This window comes from Lygodium microphyllum, chromosome 12, assembly GCF_053477565.2.
Source record: "Lygodium microphyllum isolate KBCC chromosome 12, Lygodium_microphyllum_v1.1.10, whole genome shotgun sequence".
NCBI classification, from domain to species: domain Eukaryota; kingdom Viridiplantae; phylum Streptophyta; class Polypodiopsida; order Schizaeales; family Lygodiaceae; genus Lygodium; species Lygodium microphyllum.
Genome location: NC_141146.1, coordinates 137,148,130 through 137,175,327, shown reverse-complemented (window position 1 = coordinate 137,175,327; position 27,198 = coordinate 137,148,130).

Here is a 27,198-nt window from a genome sequence, read left to right as displayed (position 1 = left end):
AACCTTTGTCACCTTTATGGAAACCTAGATTTCTAGGTTTGATGTGACCACAAGAATATCATGACAATGACTTATTAATGATTTTTTATATATTTACTTACCAAAATATAAAAGTTCTTATAAATTTAAAAATGATTTTATTTTTAATTTTTTTTCTCTCTCTAGGATCACTTATAGGGCATTTTCGAGACCTCAAAACTCCCCTAATATATAGAATAAATGGAACAACACAAGAAGTTTTTGTGGGTAGTAACTTGTAAGGTACCCTCATTGCTAATTATCTTATTATATAAAATAATACAATGTATGGCCATTGGCCTTTACCCAAACAAAACAAAACTCTAACTATAGAATTCTAAAGCATAAACAATAAATGCTTAATTGTTAGGTAGTACAACTTTTATGTGTTTTTACCTTCTTGGAGTTAAATTAATCATGATGTGTTTTTGATAGCTTGATCATCCATGGAATTGACTTGCATTCCCCTTTTCTTTTTTTCATTTTATTGATGCATTTTATCTATGTCTCTAGTATCATCCAACATGATATCCTTATTGTCAAATTATCGATCATCATTACCATCAATATTTGGATTAGATTGGTGGAGTATTTTGGTTTGTCAGCCATGTTAGTCAATGGCATTACATCTTGCAGCTACATGGTGGCACCATTGAGATTCAACACTAGCTCTTAAATGATATTTAACATTTTTTTAAAAAAAGGAACTACTATTATAACCTTTTCATATGCCAATGATCAAGGGATAAAGAGTTGATGGTTGGAGAGAGAGAGAGAGAGAGAGAGAGAGAGAGAGAGAGAGAGAGAGAGAGAGAGAGAACACAATAGTGGCATTGCATCCATTGCCCCTTGAATTTGAGATGTCCTCATCTCAAGAAGTACTAGGGGCTTACAAAAGGAGCATTCATCGACCCATGTGGCATCCTCTCATAGATAGTCCTTTCATTGCATCAACTATTCAACTATGGTATGGTTTCAAAGATGCCTAGTCTTGGAATCTAAGGTCATACTAGCCTTTGTGATACAATGATTCCTTTTTGGATATATCAACTTGTTGACCAACTAAAAGATGGTTAGGTTTAGATACATATGGCTACAATAAGCTTACATTTATGTAGGTTGAAAGCTTCAGCTTATATTCATGGGTGCCTAAATGTTCAAGGATCTTGTAAGTTCCACAAGATCAAGGATTGAAGTTCTTGTACTTTCCCAATAGTATTTTACTTCTTAGATTGTGTTCAAAGAAAAACCATATCACCCTCCTTAAAAAAACTTTCAAATATTCGTGAATTAGAATAGTGCTTCTAGTGATCTTGGGCAGCCTAAATATCTTGGGCAATGGCCTTGGTTTGCTCCTCTAGTTCTTCCAATATTACTTTAGAAGCCTCCACTTGATAGTATAGTTGATGTTTACTGCAAAGCAGAGCGTTGGGGGTAAAGGCTCCTCTACCTAGCCGCGTATTACTACACTAACAGTACCTGCCACTACACACTATAGGTGGCAGGCGCCTGTCACCATCACTTTATTCTTTATTATTTTAGTGACAATTTGAATAAAGGAAGGCCCGATCACACATTGTGACTGTTGGAGTTCCCATTTGGTCTCTCTCTCTTTCTTGCTCTTACTCTCCCGCCATAGCTCTTCCAAGCAAGCTTCGATCCTTCTCACCTTTCAATTGGTATCAGAGCATGGTTGCTCGAGCATTGGGACTTGGTTTGTGACTCCTTCAACTTCCTATTGATTACCTACACTCATTGGATCTCCTTCCCAGTAGCCACAGCTAACCCTCTCGAACTCCCATCACTCTTCGGCTTCCCAAGCACCTACCCGGCCCATTTGGGCACCCTCGGGGCATTCCTTCAGAGGTATTGTGAAGCAAGGTAGCCATGCCCTCTTGCTTCTTGTGATGCCTACTCTCTATCAGTGACTTGCCCTTCAAGAGGCAGCTCCCAGGGGTCCTTGACTACTCCTCCAACCTTGCCTTCCATAGGCCCCATATCAGTTTGGGCCAGCTTGAAGACTTGCAAATATTTTTTTAAAAACTTGAGCCTTCCCTTGGCACTCATTGGCAGCTTGAAAACACTTCATTTGGCACTTGGGAACACCCCCGTGATGCTCGACATTAGTGGTTATCATTAGCATTGATTTGTGGATTGATTTATCTCAGTCCAGGGTTGTTTTCCACATCCATAGGCAGCCACAAATAGTGTTACATCAGCACTTTATGTTTATGCTTGGTTGGTATTGACATTGGTTGCTCGGTTGGTCTCGAATGCTCCCCGAATGCTAGGGGAATGTCTGCCTATGATATGGGATGATTTTGGGGCTGACTTTTCTCAACCATTGACTGTTTTACATAGTTCATAGGTAGCCCAAAATAGGGCATTCCCCTGTCATTACATTTTATGCTTATGCTACATGGTCATTTGATGCCCGATTATGCCCGGTTGGTGCCTAAACATATGGGGAAGTATGCCTATGGTTTGCACATGGTTTTGAGCTTGGATTGAGCCACTGTTTACTTAGTTTTAGACATTTATTTGCTACTGGAATATTCAGGACTGAAGCTCTTTTGCTTATGTTTGGATATGCCTATTACATTCGGGCTATGTCTTGGATGTATACATTGATGTAGTGACTCTTGGGGATCGAAATAGAGCTTGGATTTGCTCTTGAATCATTGGTTGAGCTTAAGCTTGCTTCACATAGCATTTGGATCTTCATCGCTGATGTACTTATGGCATGTACTTTTTGCTTATGTTTGACCGGTCTTGACATGCTTGGCCTATGCTACTACTACATGCCAGTTACATTGTTTGGAGTTGGATGCTACTTGCTTTGGCTTGACATTTGATTGCCCAGAGCTTACTTTGGCTATTTCTTAGCTTGCTAGAGTTACAGTTTGGATGTACTCGATGCTTATGGATGCTTTGTACAGATGCTACATGGCCTATATGCTCATGAGGTCTTATTGATGCTTGATCTTGGATCTTTTGGCACTGGTGCTATCATATGCCCTTGTTGAGATTATTTGCTTAATATTTATGGATTTTGTGCTAGTGGAAGCGTCTTGATATGCTTGACAGACATTGAGCAGGCGGTTTATGCTACTTGAGCATTTGGATACTTGAGACTAGGATCTTCACTTGGATGTTGCATGGTTGATATGCAGTGGTCCTCACAGATGTACTTGGGCTAATTTGGGCTTTACACTCCCTGAGCATACACCTCTTTGTGTCAGGTCTTGCCAATGTTGTGTACACTTTGCCCTATTACACATGGGGTATGCCAGCTTATTGACGGATTCATTTGACATGCTTGGGTGTCTGCTCGATGTTCGTATGACTCTCACATGTTGATTCATGCCCGCTTGATGCTAGTTATGCTTTGACAGTCAGTGGTTGACTTGGTGCATTCATTTTGCCTACAGTTTGCTCTCATTGTACCTGTCTGTAATTTATTACAACAAGCCATTATGCATGGACTGACATGAAATTTTCATGCTGAATCATCTTGATTTCATGTACTTTTGATGGTACTTGGTAGGCAACATCATTAGCTATCAGTTCATAGTCATTTTGCCTTGGTTTTGGTGGTATTTTGGTTGCTTACAGCAGAAAACGGAAAGCAGTTTTGAACTGTCTCTGCACCATTTTGGACTGCAGTATGGCATCTTTTACTGATAGTGCTAACTTCGACATCACTAAGCTTGATGGTACGAATTATGCCTACTGGAAGAGCCAAGTTTGGTAGGTATTGGTGCAGAAATCGCAGATAAATCCACTAAGGATGCATGACGAGCAGCTTGAAACTATGACTGATGACGAATGGGATGAGCTTGGTGAGTTATGCAAGTCCACTCTCGTCTTGTCTATGGTTGAGGAAGCACAGAGTGCTTGGCAGCTTTGGGATAAAATTAGGAACCTCTATGATAAGAAAAGTCCAGCAAGTCAAATGTATTGGCTGAAGCAACTTATGGACCTGTGCATGAAGGAGAATATGACAATGCCTGCTCATTTGAGCCAGTTTCATGCTATTCTCAAGAACTTGACTTCGTAGGGCATTACCTTTAATGATGAGGTTACTCCATTGTTTTTTCTTGGGACTGTGAGTGACTCATGGGATGTATTCTGCACTGCCTTATGTGCTCCTGCTACTATTTTGAACTTGCCTGATGTAGAGAGTGCTTTTCTGTAGTAGGAAGAGATACCTCTCGTGTGTCGCATGCTTTGACTGTTAGAGGTAGAGATGGTAATGGAAGGAATGACTATGGGTATGGATGTGGCAGAGACTTGTAGAAGTCTAGGTCTAAGTCACATGGTAAGTCGTGGGAGAAATGCTAATGTGACATGTCATCATTGTAGCAAGAAGGGTCATATATGCCCATAGTGTCATGAGTTGCACAATGAGAAGCGCAAAGAGAAGGGGAAAGACAAAGCACAAGAAAAGTCCTCTAATCGCAACATTATGCCTGTGAAATCTAGTATGAAAATCAAGGAGATAAATATCATGCAGATTGATAACTGTGATGGGGACTACATACTTGAAGCTAGTTCTTGTGATGCTATGCCGTTGATCGAGGTTCACTCTATGTATGTGCAATACTGGCTTTTGGATTCTGGTGCTTCATTTCATGTTACACCATGCCATGAGTGGTTCCATTCCTACTGCATTATCTCTGGTTTAGTTTGCTTGGGTGATGATGGATCACTTGCTATTGTTGGCGTTGGGGATGTACAGCTGCAGTTCTCTACTGGCATTACTTTTGTGTTACATGATGTATGTCATGTACTTGCGCTTACAAGCAGTCTTATGTCTACAAGGTAGCTTGATGATGCTTGATTTCATATTTCATTTGGGGGGATTCTGCTTGAAAGATCACACGTGGTAGACTTGTGCTTGCTAGAGGTGCCAAGGCTGGTAGCCTCTATCCTCTTGTAGTTGATGGGTCCTCTGTTGACCATGTTTTGTCAGTGAATTCCATCCCACATATATCTCTTTGTCATGCTTGTTTGGGCCATATATCCTTGAAGGGAATGAAAATGCTTTTTGGCAGTACTTATCGCCCCTTGACTATGTATGTTTTGAATCGTGTGAGCATTGTCTTTATGGCAGACAGACTACGAATACACATAAGCAGTCTGGTAGGACACACAAGACTGAGCCCTTGGCATTGGTACATTTGGATGTTTGTGGGCCCATGCCTTGTTAGTCTATGGGTGGTGCAAAGTATTTTGTGACGTTCATTGACAAATTTTCATGTAAAGTTTGGGCTTATCCCATTAAGCTTAAGTCAGATGTCTTGGTTGTGTTTCAAAGATGGCTTGCACTGGTTGAGAACCAGACTAGGCATAGCCTGAAATGCCTTAGGAGTGACAATGGGGGAGAATATGTGTTACGTGTCTTTGAGCAGCTATGTGACGAGAGGGGTATTAAGTGTCAGTTGACCACCCCCTATACCCCACCACCCCAGAATGGTTTGGCTGAGTGGATGAATAGAACCATCTAGGAGCGTGTACACAATATGCTTAGTCATGCAGGCCTACCACAGAGCTTTTGAACTGAGGCAGTTAGTACAGCTATGCATATCATAAATAGATCACCTTCCAATGGTTTGGATTTCCAGGTTGCAAAGGAGATATGAACTGGGAAACCTTCGTCTTATGTGCATCTACGTATCTTTGGATGTGAGGCATTCTGCTATGTGTCCAAGGACAAGAGCAGTAAGTTGGATCCTAAGAGTGTCAAATGCATTTTCCTTGGCTATGGGGATGCAAATGAAATGGGTTACCACCTCTGGGATCCTCAAAAGCGATGAAAAGTCATCCGTAGCCATGATGTAGTCTTCCATGAAGACAAGATGCATAGGCAGCCTGAGAACGTGATAGAGATACACAGGGTTATATTCTAGGAGGAGACTTGTGCTCTAGTACAGCCTGCACAACCAGATGGTGAGCCTGGCAGTAGCTGTACACATGGCCAGGGTGCTGGACATGATGCTAGACATGCATTAGAGAGCCTGCAGTGAGACAGTCTACTAGAGCTAGATGTCCACTTGATCGATTTGAGCCCTCGATGCATTATGTCTTGGTTATAGATGTAGGAGAGCCTCTCACCTATGATAAGTCTATGTGCAGGGGTGATAGTCACTCCTGGGAGAGGGCTATGTAGTCTGAGATGGACTCCCTGTATAAGAATATGGCTTGGGATTTGGTTTTATTGCCTAATGGCAAGAAGGCTTTGCCATGCAAATGGGTGTACAAGCTAAAAAGTACCCCTGGGCACCCCAAGCCAGCTTATAAGGCAAGATTTGTTGCTAAGGATTTTAAATAGGAGCATGGAGTTGGCTTTGATAAAGTCTTTTTTTCCTATGATCAAGATGACCATCCTACACTTGGTTTTGGCCTTAGTCGTGCAACTTGACTTGAACATGTATCAGATGGATGTCAAGACTGCATTCTTGCATGGGGATTGGCATGATGAGATTTACATGGAGCAACCTAAGGGCTTTGCAGAACCTGGCAGGGAGCACCTGGTGTGAAAGTTGAAGAAAAGACTTTATGGCTTGAAGTAGACACCTAGGGAGTGGTATCATAAGTTTGATATCTTTATGCAGTCACATGGCTACAGTAGAAGTGCTATGGATCCCTGTCTTTACACAAAGAAAGCATGTGATGGCTCATTGCTTATTTTGGTAATTTATGTGGATGATATGCTGATAGCAGAAAAAACTCATGATGAGCTGGATGCTCTTAAATCTCAGCCAAAGAAGAGCTTTGAGATGAAGGATTTGGGACAGGCCTCTCACATTATTGGTATGTGCATTAAGTGCGATAGGCATCAGGGACTACTCTACCTCTCATAGAGGGAGTACATTCATAAAGTCCTTGAGCATTTCCACATGCATGATGTGAAGCCTATTGGTTATCCATTACCATCTTATGTGAAGGTCTCACAGGCCCACAGGATAGATGAGCAAAGGGTTGAGATATGGCCAAGATCCCTTATGCATCAACCATGGGCAGTTTGATATATACCATGATAGCCACTCGACCAGATATTTCCTTTGGAGTTGGTGTAGATAGCTACACCTAGCATGAAACATTGGGATGCCATGAAGGGTATCATGAGATACCTGAAAGGCACAGTAGCAGATATGTGTATTTGCTATGGTAGCTAGGATACAGGAGATGTGGGGTACACAGACTCCGATTACGCAGGACATGCAGATAGTAGGAAGTCCACTTCTGGCTATGTATTCACCTATGTTGGAGGTGCTATCTCTTGGATGTCCAGGGTTCAAAAGTGTATGGCTCTCTGTACCACTAAGGCTGAGTATTTTGCAACCCCACTGAGGCTTGCAAGGAGGCCATATGGTTGGGCCGTTTGGTTCATGACCTTGGGATTGATTCTATACCTATGCTGCATTTGGATTCTATGAGTGCTATTCAGCTTGCCAAGAATCCACTCGAAGATGAAACACATCGAGGTGAGGTATCACTTCATACGTGGGGTCATGGAGGACAAGTCTATTGACCTTGTCAAGATCTCCACTGACAAAAATCCTGCCGATCTGCTCACTAAAAGTCTCACTACTGAGGACTTTGCCTTCCTCAAGAGGTTGATGGGCGTTGGATGAGATGATGTTTTTCCTCATTCTATTGTACATGTGTACATTATACTATCTTTTCTTTTTCTTTTCACTCCTCATTGAAGCATATTCACCTTTAAGTGGGAGGTTATTGGGAGTAAAAGCTCCTTTGCCTAGCCACCCATGTATTACTACATTGACAGTACCTGCCACTGCACACTATAGGTGGCGGGCACCCATTACTGTCACTTTATTCTTTATTCTCTTAGTGATAGTTTGAATAAAGAACCCAATCACACAATGTGAGTGTTGGAGTTCCCATTTGGTCTCTCTCTCTTTCTTGCTCTTGCTCTCCCGTCCCATAGCTCTTCTAAGAAAGCTCAATCCTTCTCAGCTTTCATAGAGAAAGTGGAAAAAGAGGCATCAAGAGGAAAAGCACAAGGCCGAAAAAAGAAAAAGGTGCCTCACAAGAGAACGTGCCTAGAAAAAATCTAAAAGCATGGAAACAACCACCAGGAGTCCAAGGCGCAACCATGGAAGTTGCAAAACAACCAAAAGCAAGAAGGCGCTCCTTTAAATATAAAGGCGTAGCCAAAATCTTTGTAAAAGAGCGCCAGGCTCCCTCCTATGCAATTTGTAACCATGGATGGGTGGTAGGACTAAGCTAGGAAGTTAGGGCAAAGGGGAAAAGGGCCTAGGCCACAGTCGGCCATGGAAAAAGGGGATGACCTCCCAAGGGAAAGAGAGCATGTATATAAGCCAAAAAGTTAATGAAAACTCTCATTCTTGGCATGTGGAAAAAAGCTTCTTCTTCTCTTCTTCTTGCCTTCTTGTGTGCACTTCAATGAGCGAGTGTGAAGTGACGGAGCGAGTTTGTGAGAGTGAGGGATCAAGGAGAAGAAGCTCCTCCCATCTCCTCTCTTCATCTTCTTCTCTTCTCTTGCCTCGTACAGCTATGGAGGATGAAGTTTAACGGAGAGGGATTGAGGTTGCTCAAGCTTGCATCAAGGATCGTGGAGCTACCGGTGTGCAAGAAAGAGGAGGGCCCTTGATCAAGTATCAAGGTAAGCTCACTACACCCCATAGTTAGAGAGAGTGCGTTGGCTATGTGAGAGGTAGCCATGGCTGCTTGGCTTGAAACACTTGACCAATAAGCATTTGTAGGTCTCAGGGGTTGAGCAAGAGAGCTCCCTTCATTTTGATTCCATTGACGGGACTGACGGATTTGAGCCTTGAGCTCTGCATGCTTCAATTCGAGCATGGAAGTAGGGTTTCATCCCCGAACTAGTGCTTGAGGTAGATAGGAGATTTAGGAGTGTTAATTGTAAAAAAAAAGTAAGTATTTTTAGGTTTGGATGTGTAGATGAGTAGGATAAAGAAGCATGAATGTTATCTTGTGATTTTTGCTCGCATTAGGTAGGATAGGAGCAAAGTAGTTTGAGTACATAGTAGGGTTTTTGCTACTGTATAACATGCTGGAACAAGGAAAAGAAGGGAAAAAATGAAATCTTGGATTAAATGTTGGTAAGAGGAGCAAGATTAAGGTGAATGCAGACTTGGGCAAGGCAATAAGAGGCCAGGAGTGGCAAGGAAGACCTCATTTTGCATTTGAGAGATTAAGGAGAGCTTGAGAGAGAGAGAGAGAGAGCTTTGGTGAGCAGAAGAGACTGGAGCACTCAATTTTGGACCTATTCCTTTGATTCAAGTATGTGTAATCCTTCCTCATATGCCATTGTTGCTATCTGGAAAGTCCTGTAGGCAGCCGCAACCACTGCGGGGAGAAATTGACCAAAAATCATCGCATTGGGCCGACCACTATGTCATGGTCTGACTCCTAGAATTGGGCAGTTGGACTTTCTAACTGGGAGTCGAACCATTTGACTTCAAGATTCAAACCATACCCCTTGGTCTGATCACAGACCACCTGTCTAGTTAGACACCCCATTTGTCCAATCGGACGTGAGCTCAATTGGACCCTATCACTCTAGTTAGACACACAAGGAATGGACCTGCCATAGCAATCGGACCTAGGACCCAGCCTGTCTGATCGGACCACTTTTGGGAGTCAGACCACCACAATCAGATCACCTGACTTTGAAAGTCGGACCACCCAGTCCGATTCTGGGAATCGAACCAACAACCCAAAATAGAAAAACATAGAGACAGGACCACACCCATAGCCCAGAATGGGTTTGGATAGAGCCCAAAACATCCTTGGAAACTTGCCCCAGCTTGCAAAGGCCAAAAACCAAGGAGAACAATAGTTGAACGGCCTAGGGGTAAACTTTAGGAGCCCGACTAGACTTATAGCCCAAAGTTGGCCTCTAGACTTGTAACCCAACCTTGATAGAGCATAGAGGGAGCAGCATAGACTTGTCACCCCAAACAATCCTTAGGAGTGACCAGCGACTATGCTTAGAGCCGTACTAATCCAAGGGGGTAGCCATACATGTATGATTGTTTTGTTTTTTTGGCGCACCCCATAGTGATTTCTTTTACACGTGCACCAAAAGAATGAAAAGCTTGATTTTGCACAATGCACAACAAAGCATCCAGCACTAAGTGTACATAAGTTGAGGACTATTTTCAATAACAAGGAACACACTCAGACGTGATAACTTGAAGGAACCCACCGATAGGAGAAGACCCCAAGATGTAGATGGGTGCCCGAGAGCCCCATTGATAGGACCCTCTAAGATAGCGGGAGGACTGAAAGGACAACAAGATTGAGGGCAAACCGCTACTAGAGCTACTTGGACTGATTGATAACCTTGTGGAGTGGGAGGTAGAGACAATGCCAGGAGCAAACACAAACATGGGAGATGACTAGCTGGACTTGGGTGAGTTTCTAGTCACAGTCCAAGACATGGGCACCAAGTACAACCTGCTAAACAAGATGGTAATCCATGGTAGGCTAGTAGAGGAGGTAGTGGCAAGCCTAGAGGAAGAGAGAAAAGTGCGTTATAGGGCATAACTATCTACAACCGCAAGAGCAGAGAGCTAGGAAGCTGTAGCAGGACATAGATGTGCACGAAGCTCGACGCATGCTAACATTAGCTGGCAGGAGTGAAGCAGGACCAAAAGCAGAGAGAGAGAGAGCACTAGAGGTAGACCTTACGCTAAGCGAGCTTGTAACCAAGCAACTCATGGACAACACAGCTACTAAGTAGAGCGCAGCAGTGCTAGCGACCTCACTACTCTCGGGCCTAGGAATTACTCAGGGGACGAAGAGCCAATAAAAAATCCTTGCAATAGCTAAGCAGCTAGACAAGTAATAGCCTAGTAGTGACCCATATAGCTTCGTAGAGCAGTTTGAGTAGTTGGAGAAAGTTTGTGAGGTCAACAGTCTCACAGACCTTGCACAATGCTCCCAGGTGTTTGGGCTCTGCTTAGGCAATAAAGGTAGGACATGGTACACTAGCTTAGATGTGGCGGAGCGAGCGAACTTTGCCAGATTAAAAGATCTCTTCATTAAGAGATTCTCGAAAGCAGGATACTTTGACAACCTCATAGTTCGATTGATAAATGCCAATCAAAAGGACAAGGAGGACATAAGAGACTTGTTAGGGGTCAAAAAGCTTCCCCTAAATTAACCCAAAACAAACATCTCTCTAGTACAAAATAGATTCAGATTGCAACTAATATTAGTCTTTCTATCTTTGTTAGAACACACCATTGAACATCACTTCAACATGCAGACCAGCTTTCCGCCAAACAGAATTCATTTCGCAATTCAGATAATCGATTACTCAAAACATATAATAGTTTTGAATACATATAGAAACACAGGTAGAGAAATCTGTTCGGTTCCTTCATAATCACAGCATTGGTTACAAGCTCATCTATTTTCCTGACGTGAATAGACACAATCAAAAATCTCATGACTCCTCCTTCTAACTCCCCAAAAAGACTCATAATCTACTCATGAATTTTCACATCTAATCAATACAAAGTTTTAAAATACCCTTACAAAACTAAATAAGGAACTCCTAGGTTATGCCTTAATCATGCCTTTAACACTGGCACACTCGGTGGTTACTATTTTCCCAAAATAGTAGACTTGAACCCACAAAATCCCTTGTTTTCATTTTAGTCCTGAGAATTTCATTCATGCATTCCTAACTGTCAATTCTACTTTGCCTGAATATCAGTTAAAACTGATTGAATTGATTTGTCAATCTTTGCATCATTTTTGGTTTCCTCATCACCTCTTGGAACAACTTCATCAATTTTCTGAACATCTTCTACACTGACATTTGTTTGAGTATCAATCACATTCACTTCTGTAAATTGAACATTTGAAATAACATTCTCCTCTTGCACAGAAGTTTGCACTTCCCCAATAGATACGATAGCCCAATTTTTAGTAAATACACCACCCTCTGACTTTTCAGGTTCCATTGAAATTAATGGATCTAACAAATCCAAATCTGTTGCATTGTCTAATAACATATGTTGAATATCTTGCCGTTCTTCACATTCAGATAAACTAGAAATTTGTGTAAACACATCCTTATGTTTACCCACAAACTGCAACAAAGTCTTAAATTTGCTTTCATAATCTGTTATGTCTCCTGCTGATTCTTCTGTCTGATGAGTAAAAATAGGTTTTCCTTCTAATTTATCCTTGAGCTCTTGCACTTGTGCCTTCAGAATTTCACTATTCAATATCTCCATTGCCACTCTGTTCAAATCAGCATCTTGGAACTTATTGAGCAAAAACAACTTTAGTCTAAAACCATCCACTGGTTTAGCCAACAATTTACCCTCCAAATTAGCCAATTGAAATGTTCCTTGCCCTAAGTCCTTAAAAATTATGTATGGTCCCACATACCCTCGCATGGCTAACAAGTCAAAAGGGAAAGTAGTATATCGAGTAGATTGGATCTCCTCGATTGCCATTTTTTCCAAAAAGAATAAGAAGCTACAGATATATGTGGATTATTGGAAGCTTAATGCAGCTACAATCTAGATCCCTTCCTTATCTCTTACCTAGATACCACAGTGAATGAAGTAGCTAGCCACGAGATGTGCTCCTTTCTCCATTTTTTCATCGAATAGAATCTAGTGTGCCTTGCTCTAGAAGACCAAGCGAAGACAACTTTCATCACTCCATAGGAAATATATGTAACCACATTGATGTGATTCAGTCTCAAGAATGTGCACTTGATGAACCTTTGGCTTTTCCTCACCAGATACTAAGAGCTAAGTTTAAGTATAAACTCACTCGAATATGTAGTTTCTGTTCAAGAAGGTGGTATTTGCTAGGCCACATCATTTTGCAAAATAGCATCGTTGTTGATCCCATCAAGGTGGTAGAAATCATGCAAGCTACAATACCAAATTTTGCCTTTTTATTACTTCACTTTTAGACCAAATTCGATGGAATGGCTACCATTTGCATCTTTTGGCACATTTTGGCTATTCCCCTCAACAACTAGTCTTTCTTGATTAGCATCTTTACTGTTTTCTAACAATAGAGCTTATATTGTACTATTCATTGTTGCATTCGATAGTAGTGCTTCCTTGGTCTCGTATCCCTATAGTTGTCTACTTGGGTAAGTTACTCATGAATATATGTGTGTATCACATGGGTTCAAAATAAGGTATTTTTTAAATACCATTTTTATATATTTCTTACGTATAGAAGGGTGTAATATAAAGAGGTTATTTATAGATTTAATAGAAAAAGATTATGTTTTATTCAATAAAAATTCACAGATAAGGTTATTTATAAATTGGCCTTGAATGCACATACTGTAGAGGATATACATATAGTAACTTCCTCGAGCTTGTCTAGCACCTTTTGTTCCCAAACATTCATGTTGTGACTATTCCGGTCCCTAAAAGTTGTATTGATTGTTACTTTAGCAATTTATTTTGGATTTAGTCTTGTCGGGACGTATTCCTAGTCTGTCTACCATAAAGACAATGCTAATATAAATCAAAACATGCATAGTCAAGGGGCTCTACTACTCACCTAAAACCACCACACATGGTCTCGCAGCCAAGAGCATCTAAGAACTTTGTGTTTGTATGATTTTGTAGTCCAGCGGATAATTCATTCCCCATGCCTTAGAGGGAGTCCCTAAACATGATGATGTTATATACCACGTTAACACACACAAAGGGAGCACCCCTCGCTTGATCACCGCGGTTGCACTACCACAACTCTCCTACACCTCAAGATTGACCCCAAGATGGGCCGTGAACATAGAACACATTCGAAACAAGCTGCACGCTTTTCATAAATTGATCTAGGAGATAATAGATAAACCTCATCGAATAACCCCCAAGGAACTGAATATATAGCCCCTATCGCTTAGGAAACCTCACACTCTCAAATGTATGTCATCATACAAACAAGTGTTATGCATCCAAGATACGATACCATATGGTGCATCAATGCAATTGTGTGTGAACATTGTGCTCAAAGAAATTTATTCATTAAAAATAAGTAATGTGAAAGTGCAAAGATAATTCTTTTCATGCTCTTCTTCTACTACAATAGTGCTTCGTTGCTTAGGGCTAGTACCGAGATTTCTCATGCTACTAGACCTTTTTAATTTTAAACAACAATGAACCCTATATAACATGCATCATAGAACATTAGAATCTAGTGTACTTTAACTACTCATCATCAACTTGCTTCTCTGTACCATTTAAAATTTTGCATGTGTTGGTAGGTTTAAGGCATGGTTTTTATGTATTTTTCTTTTTCAAAAGTGATAAAAACTCACTCTAATAAAGAGATAGGGATGAATTAAGGCTAAACCTCATGCTTTAGTTCTATCATACGTTCAAAAACATAAATCTTATTTTTCTTATGTGAAAAACTTAATTGTCTCTATTTTTTCTTATGTTTTCCTATTTATTTATATCAAATTACCGATAATTACTTATTTTCTACTTTAGATTGATTGATCTTATTGAGAATGATTTCTTAGGCATGTTTCAACCCATATGAATAGCATATGCACACAAAAACCCCAAAACCCCCTATTTCTCCTTAAAACAACATAGTCTTGGGTTTTGCAGTTTTAGCATAAAATTATTATACGACTCATTTTTTGTGATTTCTTCAATACGATATACAAATTTGAACATTGGAAATTAAATACAAGCATTTCTAACCATTTAAAATCAAAATTGATCATAAAACAATGTAATCGACGACTTACTCATAAAATCATGCATTATGATGTACATTTTTCGACATTGGAGGCCTGCTGACGCTCTTCAACGACTCCTAACAATCCATCCAACCTTGATCCATGTCTCTTTTCACTCCCGCATCATTGCACAATTTCAAACGCCCATCTGAGCCCACCCCCTTCTCTTTTACATTGATCCATGATAACAAACTGCAATATGAGAGAGGAGAGAGAAGAGAGAAGAGAGAAATACTAAAATCAGATCTTTTTGCTCGGTGCATCAATTTTGTTCATTTTTGCTATGATGGGTGGTAAATAATTGAGAGATCTCATGCCCTTCTTGACTCCTTTGAGATCATCCGCCATAGCCCAAAAATCATTTAAAAATGCCATTTTTTTTGCACAAAAAAAATGGCGCCTCCCTTCCCTTTGTTTAAAAGTTTAAGGCTAACTTAAGCTTATGATTTGAAAGGTCAAGATTTTCCAAAACGTGGGGGGCAGATTGGTTCAATCTTTCTTGTTCACACTGTGGAGGAAGTACTCTTTTCAATTTGAGAGGGGAAAACGAGCTCAGATTTGAGATCCGTCTAGATGGCTAGCTTCTTAGCATCGAAATCTATAAAGTTGACCAAGTCATGCACTTTTTGGCTCCAGGGTCACATAGCTTCTTCATAATGCAAAACTGTGGGGGGATTAAATGGGGGGTCAAACGGACTCGGATTGGTGAATTGAGACTTACATTGAGTTCTTGGCATCCAACTCTATCTAGAAAAACTCAAGATCATCAATCTACAACTGTTTCATTTTGCATGAAAAATTGGTCTTTGACGGTCTCCCGGACTCTTTTTCACTTCAAAAAATGGCCTCTAAAATCCACTCTCATTGTCGAACATGGGATAGGGTGACTCAGCTCGTCGAATCCCATAAGCTAATCTGCACAGAAACAGCTATCAAAAGCATCAAGCTGCCACAAAAAATATACTTGACAAAGCACAAGTACAGCTCTCTCCCTATCCCCTAACAAAATCGAGGCATGAGAATCCTCAAGGGATAGGGCCATCATAATCTGACAAAAATCTAGAGCAAGTTGCTAACCAATTGCTCCAACATGAAGAACTGGCTAAAAGAATCATCAAATAGGTCATCCTAGTGGTGGCTTGAACTACCTACCCAACTAAGAACGACTAGACCAAGAACTCCTACTAGAGGCAAGGAATCCTATAGCTTGGGCATCATAAATTTCCTTTTAACACACTTTTCTTCCAAGGTTTCCATACTCACACATGTAAAAGGAGGGAGCTAAGTATAGAGTGACCCAAGAAGAACAGGGCATCGGTCTCAGGTCCTATCTCGGTACCCAAGAATCTACCAAGCTCTCACAATGCAAGACTATCCTTTTTCGCTTTGCTCACTTTTATTTTTTCTCCAACATTCCTTATACTTTATTATGGCTAGCTATTACCCCTAGAAAGACAAGGCATCAACCTTGGGTCTGGCTCATCCCCACAAATCTACCAGGCCTCTGCAAGGTGATAATCAACTACTCATTAGTTTTTTCTTTCTTTTCTTTTCTAGGTTAAGGGGTTAGAAGCCCGTTTTACACACCTCAGTATTGTTTTATCTTTCAAGTATATTCATATTTTCCTTTTTTTGATACTTTGGCCCAGGCTTCTCTAACTACCTCTGACACTAGCAAGGACACCTAGAATAGCTACCTAGTAGGCTAGAAGAATAAGATCACTAGAACTGCCTTCTAAAAATATGTCTTTAATGCCTAACAATGTCTTTACAAGAGGTAGACAACAACTCAAATCCCCTCCCAAATATACCTAACCAAACCCTAGGACATCATGCCTTGATTGCTGGTCCCCACAACCGAAAAGAAAATAGCCCCCACATGGAGATATAACACTATCAACTCAAGGGAAAAACTTGGAAAGTCAATGACACCACCTGAAATGGCCATAAGAAGCTCCCGCAGTGTAGCAAGGGCTCCCTCTAAGCACTCGTCAAACCTATCTGATGCAAACACTAAAATAGAAAACCATTAAATGTACCCGCATCAAAAAGACATATAGTCCTCTTGGCCTTATGAAATATAACAGTTCACAACCAACAAAATGGCCCTCTTAGCCTTAAGAAATAAAACATTATAACCCTATAGAAATGGCCCTCTCTTGGTCTTATGAGATAATCCACTTTATGACCATTCAATAATGTACTATTGAAACAAACCCTTAGTCCTAACATAACTCAATTAAAGCACAAAATCGACCAAGGATAAGGGCTTCTTAGGCCCTACACCAAGTGCATCAGGTTATTAGCTAACCCCTACATAAATAGCAAGGGTATCCAACAAATATGACAATATACAATCCTATGTGTCTATGAAAAAATAGGGAGATGCTCAATTGCTACATGACTCATAACCCAAACTAAGCATTGGTGGCCGAAATAGGAGGTGTCGGCAAGAAGACCCCAAAGTATTCCAGGGCTAATGTTAGGAGGTAATTGTAAAAGATTCCTTGGACCACAATTGAAAAAGACATCTTCAATGAAAGCATAGTTGGCCAGGGAACCTGCAAAGCGATTCCATCGTTGAGGAACTAATTGATAAATCACCATCTCAAAAATATACAACATATCTAAGGCTTCACAATGGTACATCTGTAGAGTGGGATCCCACACACTGTAGGTCCCATTCACTTGATTGATTACTAATTGCGAGTCACCTTTCACCAATAATCGGTGGATACCACCACATCAAGCTACATTCAACCCCATGATCAAGGCCTTATATTCTACCCATATTATTAGTAAAAGAGGGTCCTAAATAGACTCCCATCTTCATGACAACCCTATGTCGTGAATCTTTAATGACCACACCAACACTCCCATGTTTAGCTGGCCCTTTAGAAGCTTCATCAAAATACAAAGTATGAACCCATTCTTCATTGATAGGCCATTCCATATTAATTAGCTCACTCATACTTATGGTGATCAAAATCAAATCGAGAGAGAGGACATATAACAAGTACAATCCCTCCTTCTGTGGTGAACTCAATAGGGACATTAGTGAGAATTTGTTGACAATGGTGGCAATAGACCCTAATCTCCCATGTGAAAGATCTGTCTTGCCACTCATTAACATGATAACCTTTACTCCACTAGATCACTCAACCTAGGCAGTAACATTGCTCTAGATATAGATGCTCAAAATAGAGAATGATTCGTCCCATTTGATCATCTTGGTATCTAATACACATTAAAGTTGAATCATGAAGGACTTGCACAGGTACTAAGCCCAACATTAGCCCTTACACATAGTAAGGCTTCAACTTATTAAAGTTAACTTTAGTCTTAAACCCTACCCCTTGTAAATTTTCTAGAAGGGGGCTCTAGAGCCATTCTTTCCAAAATGTACAATCTTATATGAACCATCCCATTTGGGTTGTTCCAATGTATCAGAGAATAGCTTAGGACAAGCATCATAATACAACATCAACTGATCTTTCACAAATTTATATTTCTTAGCCCGAAGGTCATGAAGGGCTTTCATTCTTTTCTTCCCTACTTCCTGATGTAATAAAGCTTGCAATCGAATCTGATCAAGATATGCAAGAGAAGCATTAGAAGAAATATGGAATCTCTTTTTTGCCCCTTAAAGGGTTTCTCTCACCTCTCTCTCTGAAAAGAGATTCCAAAATAATATTAGAATAAGAGATCTTCTACAAACAAGCAAATCTTGTATTTGTATTTTCAATAGATTTCACCTATTATTTTATTCTCAAACTATAGGATAAGGTCACTTTTTCTCAAAATCCTCATAACTAAAAAAATACAATTCTATTTTTTGTAAAAACAAATCCAATCATTAATATACGACTCTTTAATGCCCTCATGAATTTTCAACATGAAAATATATTAGAATCATTCTCATTCTTGCTTCTTAAAAGGGAAAAAGTTAAAAACCGATATAAAAGGACGTACACATCATATTTTAAGATTATTTTTTACCCAGAGACATCTTTTTGACTCGAGAGTTTTCTTGTAAATTTTTATTGTTTTTGGACAAGTATATGCCTATTTTCGGGCATTTCTTCATTCCCTCTCAAAGCTATAGTTTTGTCCAAAATTTTGTGTACTCTTCTCCTTCCCTCCAGAATATGATTCCTTGCATATAAATTCTTCTGAAGCAATACTCAGTACTATCTACAACACTCTCTACCCTGCTACAAGCAATCTCCCTCTTCAGTACTGTGTTATAAGATATCTTCCTCTTCAACACTCTATACTACAAGCAATCAAGTGATAATGGAGATCTCTTTATTTTTTAATCTCTATGATGTTATTATTCTTCATAGTTGTTATTTAATCCTTTTATTATTCTTCATAGTTGTTATTTAATCCTTAAGTGTCAATTCATAGAGAGAGAGAGAGAGAGAGAGAGAGAGAGAGAGAGAGAGAGAGAGAGAGAGAGAGAGAGAGAGAGAGAGAGAGAGAGAGGGAGGGAGAAGGGAGGGGGGAAGAGAGAGGACTTGTGAGATGAACTAAGAAAATAAGTGATAGAGTGACAGAGAGTAAATTAGGGTAGAAGATAAGATGATGTTATTGTTCTCCACTAGCCAAGATTCTATGTAAATGTGTTTAAATATCTTTGATCAATTCTTCTTGAGGGGGAGAGAGAGAGAGAGAGAGAGAGAGAGAGAGAGAGAGAGAGAGAGAGAGAGAGAGAGAGAGAGAGAGAGAGAGAGAGAGAGAGAGAGAGAGAGAGAGAGAGAGAGAGAATATTTCGGATAGAACATAAGATAAGATTAGATGCTGATTAGAGGTAGAGTAAAAGCTAAGATTACAGGCAGATTAGGGGTTGATTAGGGTCTATCATGACTGAAATCAAGAGAAAGAGACAAGATCCAACTGGGTAAAAAATAACACAGATATAGTTATTCAAAGGGGTGTAATTGTGTGATTTGAGCCAATCCAGAATTAGCTGTGTGCTGCTGGATTGATGCTCACCTGTTGCTCCCAAATATTTAGATGTTCTTGCTATTGATCAAAAAATTGGCATCAACTCCTTAGCTTACTATTAATCAAAGGGGTGTAATATTAAAATTGGCATACATTTTTCTTTACAGGATGCAGGTGTAGGACGTACCAAGAGAAAGAGAGATATTCACTTTCAATTGGAGGATGAATATGCACCAATGTTCAAAAGAACTGTAGAAAGGGATGATGCAATAAGATACAGGATGCATTGTAAGAAGCTGGGAATACTTAGAATGTTAATAATATGCCATGTCACACTGACACTGGTATATAAGGAGAGAAGTTGTAATTTTTCACATCTTTTTGACATATCAATACAATTACAATCTTTCTCTCCCTTCTTGCTCCAAGCTTCCATGGCTTCTTCATCTTTCCTGTCTTTCTCTCTCCAATTCTAGTCTTTCTCTCTCCTCGTCACTCTATTTCTCTCTCTTCCTGCAGTCTTTCTCTCTCCTCTGCAGTCTTTCTCTCTCCTCTTTCTCTCTCCCTAGTTCTCTCTCTGACAAGTGGTATCAGAGCTTCAGTCTTTGATCCATTATTTTCTTCCATTTTCACTCTCATTTTCCTATTTCAAAACCAATTTCAGACAAAAATGGTACAAGACAGTGACTAGTGGAGTGCTGCAGGACAACTACAGTTAGCAATGACTACATCTGGAGATATTCAAGGTCAGATATGGCGGGTAAAGGCTTAAATGGCTGGACGTCATCAAATTTTATGCAAAAATGGAGGTAACTAGGGTAAAGGATGGTTAACCGGGCTTAGTTTGAGAACAAACTGTGGTTACTTTCAAAAGAGGGGTTTCTCTTTCCCCTTTCCTGGAGTTTCCTGCAGGTTTCATGGAAGATCAGCCCTAAAGATCACTTCATCTCTCTCAAACCCCTGAGTTTCTTGGCCAACCATTACTTGGAATAGCTTCCCCAGATCAAGACCTTCAGAATGAGCACAAGGTTGCTCAGTGTTGCCTCAGCCATGGAGCAGGAAACAGCCCCGAAAATTGCGGCGCAATTTTCGGGCTGATTCCAGCCTGCATCCTGCTCAGGTTGCTTCCTCATCAGCCCTTGGCACTCTCCCTGATCCCTTGGCAAGTAAAATCTTCAGCAAACAAAGGAGGATTCAGCTCCCTTTCATGATTCTTCAGCATCTCTTGAACTTTACATGAACAGTCCATGGGCAGCCATGAAAGCTTCAGCTCAAGCTTCCATTTCTTAACAATTTCTTGAAGATTCTTCATCTTTTTTGGCCCGTGGAATCATTTCAGCAAGGATTCTTCAACAAATTGCAAGGATTAAGCACGGGATGGCTTAAGATTGAAGATCAAGAGCTTCTATGGAGCAAAAATTTGGGGGAAACGGGTTTAATGCTTCAATTTCAAGCATTTGAAGCTTCAAGATTGGTCTCTACCATCAGATAAGCAAGCTTCTTGGATTATTTTGCTAACATTGGACAACCGGGAGCCCTATCAAGCATTTGGCAAGTTATTTCCAGCCATGTCAAGGTATTTCTCTTCAATTTTTAATCTCTCTCATTAATCCAATTGCTGAGCTTAAGCCATTTGACTGAGAGATTAAAGAATTGAACATTTTCATCAAATTCTCAGCCAACCTTTGCTTGAATTCATCTATTCATGAATGCAATGCTTGCTTAATGCATATTAGCTTCAATCAGTGAATGAAGGGCCTTAATTTGAGATTTCAGCATAACATTTGAATCCTATGGACTGAATACATTGATTGATTCCTTTGCTTACCCTAATCCAATTGATTGGTTGATTCTCTTTTGCCTAAATTGGAAAATTGTAAAGGGTAAGTACTAGCAATCAGTGAGTCACTGAATTGCATAGGTAAAACCCTTCTCCCATCTCAAGTTCTTTTATCTCAATCAATTGCATCTCATGAAAGGCTGAATGAATATTTTCCAAATGCATATCATGCTGATTGCTTAGTACACTAGCCTCTGCCATGTTGATATTCCCACCGAGGAAAAAGGTGGATGCCGGGGGAGATAGTGGGACAAAAGAGAGGTGACCCTCCCTCACTATCGAAGATCCCGAAGGGGTGCAACCAACCGACCCGGGGGGAACTTTGCCCACCTCCCGGTGATTCGGAGCCCGTGTAGGGAGCCCGTCCTGCCGTTTTATCCCTCACACAGGTACAGCGAGTGGAGAATTGAAGATTGAAGACTTTCCAACGACTCAAGTACCTATTGGAGTAAAACAGGGTAAAACAGGGCATTTTCAGGTTACCCACAGGGTATTTACAGGTGGATACAGGTACACCCTTTGATACTGAAGTACAGGTGCAGGTACTACAGGGTACTCACAGGTCCTATATACCCCTTTGCAGGGTTTGGTAGCCTTTGGAGGTTACTTTCTTGCATTACAGGGTCAAAACAGGGCACTTACAGGTCTAAACAGGGTGCAGGACTGGACAGTTCAGACTCTGAAAGTCAGCTACAGAATTTTCTGTCCTAAACCTGTTATAGCGTGCTATAGCTCATCTCGAAGAGGGCATTGTAAGCTTCGATTTGCACAAAAAAGTTTTGCAATCGGAGTTTTCTAGCCAAAGTTATAGCCGTTTTACTGACAGGGGGTACTGCAGGACTGCACTAGTATGGCAGGACATAAAGGTAAAAATAAGGTCCAGGAGGACTATGCACAGCAAATCAGGGATTCTATGATGGAAAGCACACTTCAAGAGAACCCTGAAGAGCCTCAACAAGGAGAGATTAGTATTCTCAATGACGCTTTGTGTGCCCATGAACTAAGACATAAGGAACGTCATGAAGCTATTTTGTCAGTAATGGAGCATATGGTTTTATCTCATGGACAAACGAAGTCTACGCTTGATAAGTTGATGGAATCAACTACCCAAACCAAGGCTTCCATTGATAAGTTGGTAGAATCTAATGCCCAACTTATGGCACAATTTTCTCAACTCATGCAGTCACAAAAGGGATCAAAAGAAGCAAATGAGAAGGCTTGTTCAAATAGTGACCCCTCAGTTCCACTTCAGCCATCCAACCAAAATGGTTATGGGGATGGGATAATAGGAAGAAGAGGCATACCCAATAGTCAATATGAAGTGGGAGAAGCTTCACAAAGGCATGATGACTATTTGGGCAGTTTGAATGGCGCCAATACTCAAGCTTTTGGACTGCATACTCAGCATTCTAGGGGTGCTTTACCAACAGGAAGATTACAGGGTAATTCTCAGCCACCTGTTGGAAGATTTCAATCTCATTTTGGGGGTTCTGTACTTAGAAATTCCGATCAGCCAGTTTTGGGACAGCAACCTTTCCATGATAGAGAGTTTAAGGATAAAATTGTTTTATCCAAATTCAATGGCCATTCATCTTCACCATCAGAATTAGAGGAATGGACTTCTAAGATGGAGTCTTATTTTGACATATTTCCTAAAACTGATGACATGAAGATACATTTTGCCTCCCTCCACTTAGAAGGATTTGCTCACACTTGGTGGAGGTATATCAAGAAAGAGAATGTACTTATTGAGAATTGGGAAGCTTTTAAGGCACTTATGGCTGAAGTCTTTGTTTCACCTCTTGAGAAAGAGAAGTTAGAACGAAGATGGTACAACTTGGAACAAAGGAGCCTAAGTGTAAGAGATTATACAAACCAATTCCTTAACTTGACCATGTATGTGGAAAACATCAGTGATGAGGCCAAGTTACACAAGTTCATGTATGGTTTGGAACCATCCTTGTCAGCTGATGTTATGGCGCAAAATCCTACTTCACTTTTCAAGGCTATTGAGCTTGCAGAGCGCTTTGGAAGGAAGTATAGGAAAGAATCTTCATTTCAGCCAAGTTATGGACAGCCAAGGACTGTTTTAAAGCAAGGGCAAGTTGGTAACAATTATGGCAGCAACCATATGCCTAGTGGGAGCTTACGGATACCAACTTATCCCCCATTTAATGCTTCTAGGCTTCAAGGCAATTTCAGGACAGCAAACAGTCCAAAGGTTGAATTTAAGCAAGGTGACAATAAGCCTAAGTCTACTTCAGCCAATACAAATTCTAGAAATATTCCCATGGATCTTTACAAGGAAAGAAAGGACAAAGGCTTATGCTTCAAGTGTGGAGAAAAGTATACTCCTGACCATGCTTCAAAGTGTGTATACAAAAATGCCAAGCCAAAAATTCAGAGTATGCTAGTTCTTGAGGATCTTGAAAATGACATAGATGAAGTTAATACAGTCCCAATCAATGCTGAAAATGAAGATTTCGAGGATGATGGTGGACATGAGTACTTCTATGATCCATCTGACTCTTTTCCTTTTGATCCGGGCGGTGATATCCCATTTGATCCTGGTGGATTTTGTAATGAGTTGCCTGCTGCCACTAATTGTTCTATCTCTATGGATGCTTGGACGGGATCTAAGAACCCTAATACACTTCGTATGAAGGGAAGCATATGTGGAAAGCCAGTGTTCATCCTGATAGATAGTGGCAGTACCCACAGTTTTGTCAATAAATCCATTTTGTACAAGTTGAATTGTGTTCCCACCGACTTACAGCAGCCCATTAGAGTACAAGTGGCTAATGGTGAAGAGGAAATCAGCACACAGATTTGTCCACAGGTTTCTTTGCAGATGGCTGAAAATTTTGAAGTCAAAGTAAACCTGATCACTTTGGAAATGGGGCCCATAGATATTGTACTTGGTTGTGACTGGTTGATGACCTTAGGCAGGATTACTATGGATTTCTCACAGTTATATATGGAGTTTTTCTCCAATGGACAGCTCATCCGTTTACAGGGGATCCCTAGTAGATCTGATTTTCAGCTTATCACCATTCAACAACTCAAGAAAGAGTACAAGAAGCGCTCACAGATATTTGTATTGCATTTGAACAAAGAAACACAGGATCAGCCCAAAAATTCAGCAAACCATCCAGCCTTGACAGCTCTTCTTGAGGAGTACAGAGATTTATTTGAAGTACCTACTTCATTGCCTCCTAAGAGAGCGGTGGATCACCCCATTGATTTGGAACCCAACTCAAAGACGATCAATAAGCCACCTTACAGACTATCAAAATGCGAACGAGAGGAAGTAGCCAAGCAAATCAAAGAGCTTCTTGAAATGGGATTTATTGAACCAAGTTCTTCACCGTATGCATCCCCAGTCCTGTTAGTCAAAAAGAAAGATGGATCTTTCAGAATGTGCATTGACTACAGGGATCTTAACAAGATAACAGTGAAGAACAGGTATCCTATACCCAGGATAGATGATTTGCTTGATGAGCTTAAGGGGGCTCGATTCTTCACGAAGATTGATTTGAGATCAGGGTATCATCAGATTCGCATGAGAGAGGGTGATGAGGTCAAGACTGCTTTTAGGACTGATCGTGGGCTTTACCATTTCTTGGTGATGCCATTCGGCCTTACAAACGCTCCAGCTACCTTTCAAAGTTTGATGAATAAGATTCTACAACCTTTCCTCTTTCAGTTTGTCTTGGTATTCTTCGACGACATTTTGATCTACAGCAAGACTTTTCAGGATCATTTGTCGCATATGAGGAGGGTTTTTGATGTGTTGAGACATCATAGGCTTTTTGCTAAGGAGAAGAAGTGTTCTTTCATGCAGACTGAAGTGGAATACTTGGGACATATAGTCAGTGAAAAAGGAATACAGGCTGATCCCAAGAAGGTGCAATGCATAAAAGATTGGCCAACGCCTACTACTACTACCTCTCTTAGAGGATTTCTTGGTCTATCTTCATTCTATCGCAGATTTATAAAGCATTATGCGGCAATTGCAGCCCCTTTAACTGACAGGTTGAAGAAAGAGGCTTTCTTTTGGGATTCTCTTGCAGATAGCAGCTTCAACCAGTTAAAGGAATTACTTACCTCCGCTCCTATTCTTGTATGCCCGGATTTCTCTAAAGAGTTTACTATACAATGTGATGCTAGTGGCCGTGGCATTGGGGCTGTTTTGCTTCAGGAGCATGGAGTAATTGCATTTGAAAGCCGTAAGCTTACTGATAAGGAGATGGCCATGAATGTTTATGATCAGGAAATGTTGGCTATTCTGCATGCAATCAAGAAATGGCACCATTACTTATATGGCAGCCGATTCAGAGTGCATAGTGATCATCGCGTACTCAAGTATTTCCTTACTCAGTCAAATCTTACTCCAAAGCAACGACGATGGGTAGCAACATTACAAAATTATGACTTTGACATCACTCATACAAGGGGCAAAGATAACATAGTGGCTGATTCTCTCTCTCGTATGTGGGCCTGCAAAGTATCAGCCATGACGGAATTACATAGTGATTGGATTGAAGAGCTACAAGAGGCATATCTCTTAGATGAGGAATTCAGCCAAATCTTTCAGAAATTACAGCAAGGTCTCATGGAAGAAAACTCGCACTACCAGCTTAAAAATGGTCTTATTTGGTGGAAGGGCAAGATTGTTATTCCTTCTACTTCTTCCTTCAAGCGAAAAATTATGGAGGAGATGCATTCTTCGCCTTTAGCTGGACACTTGGGAGTTTTCAAGACTTATGACAGGATCAGCAAGAGCTTTTATTGGAAAGGACTGTGGAAAGATGTCAAGGACTTCGTTATGAAGTGTATGCCTTGTCAGCAAAATAAGGATAGCACCCATAAGCCAGGAGGTTTATTGCAGCCATTGCCTATTCCTATGGGTAAATGGACTCATATTACTATGGACTTTATCACTGGCTTACCTACTACCAAGAAGGGGTGGAATAGCATTTATGTGGTGGTTGACAGACTCACCAAAGCAGCTCATTTTATCCCAACAAAAATTCAGTTTACTGCTTCTCAGGTGGCCAACCAGTTTATGGAGCATATTTTCAGATTGCATGGATTACCGCAGGTGATTGTCCATGATAGGGACTCAAAGTTTATGAGTAACTTTTGGCAAGCGGTATTTACATCTATGGGTACCAAGTTGGCTCCATCTACGGCTTATCATCCCCAAACTGATGGACAGACAGAGAGAGTTAATAAATGGTTGGAGACTTATCTTCGCCATTTTTGCTATGATGTCCAAACCTCATGGGATTCTTGGTTACACCTGGCTGAGTTTGCCTATAATAATTCCACTCATGCGAGCATAGGAGTTTCACCCTTTGAGGCTTTGTATGGTTACAAGGTGCCCCTACCCACAGTCATTTTTAACGAAAAGATCAACCCTCATGGGAAGGAAGAGTTGGATAGAATGCAGACCCTTCTTCAGCAATGCAAGGTGAATCTAAGGAAGGCTCAAGATCAGATGAAGATGTATGCTGATGAGAAGAGGAGGCCTTTAGAGTTCCAGGAAGGAGAGCTGGTTTTGTTGAAGGTGCCCAAATCCAAGTATTCTACATTGAAAGATGGATCCAGTAATAAGCTTGCC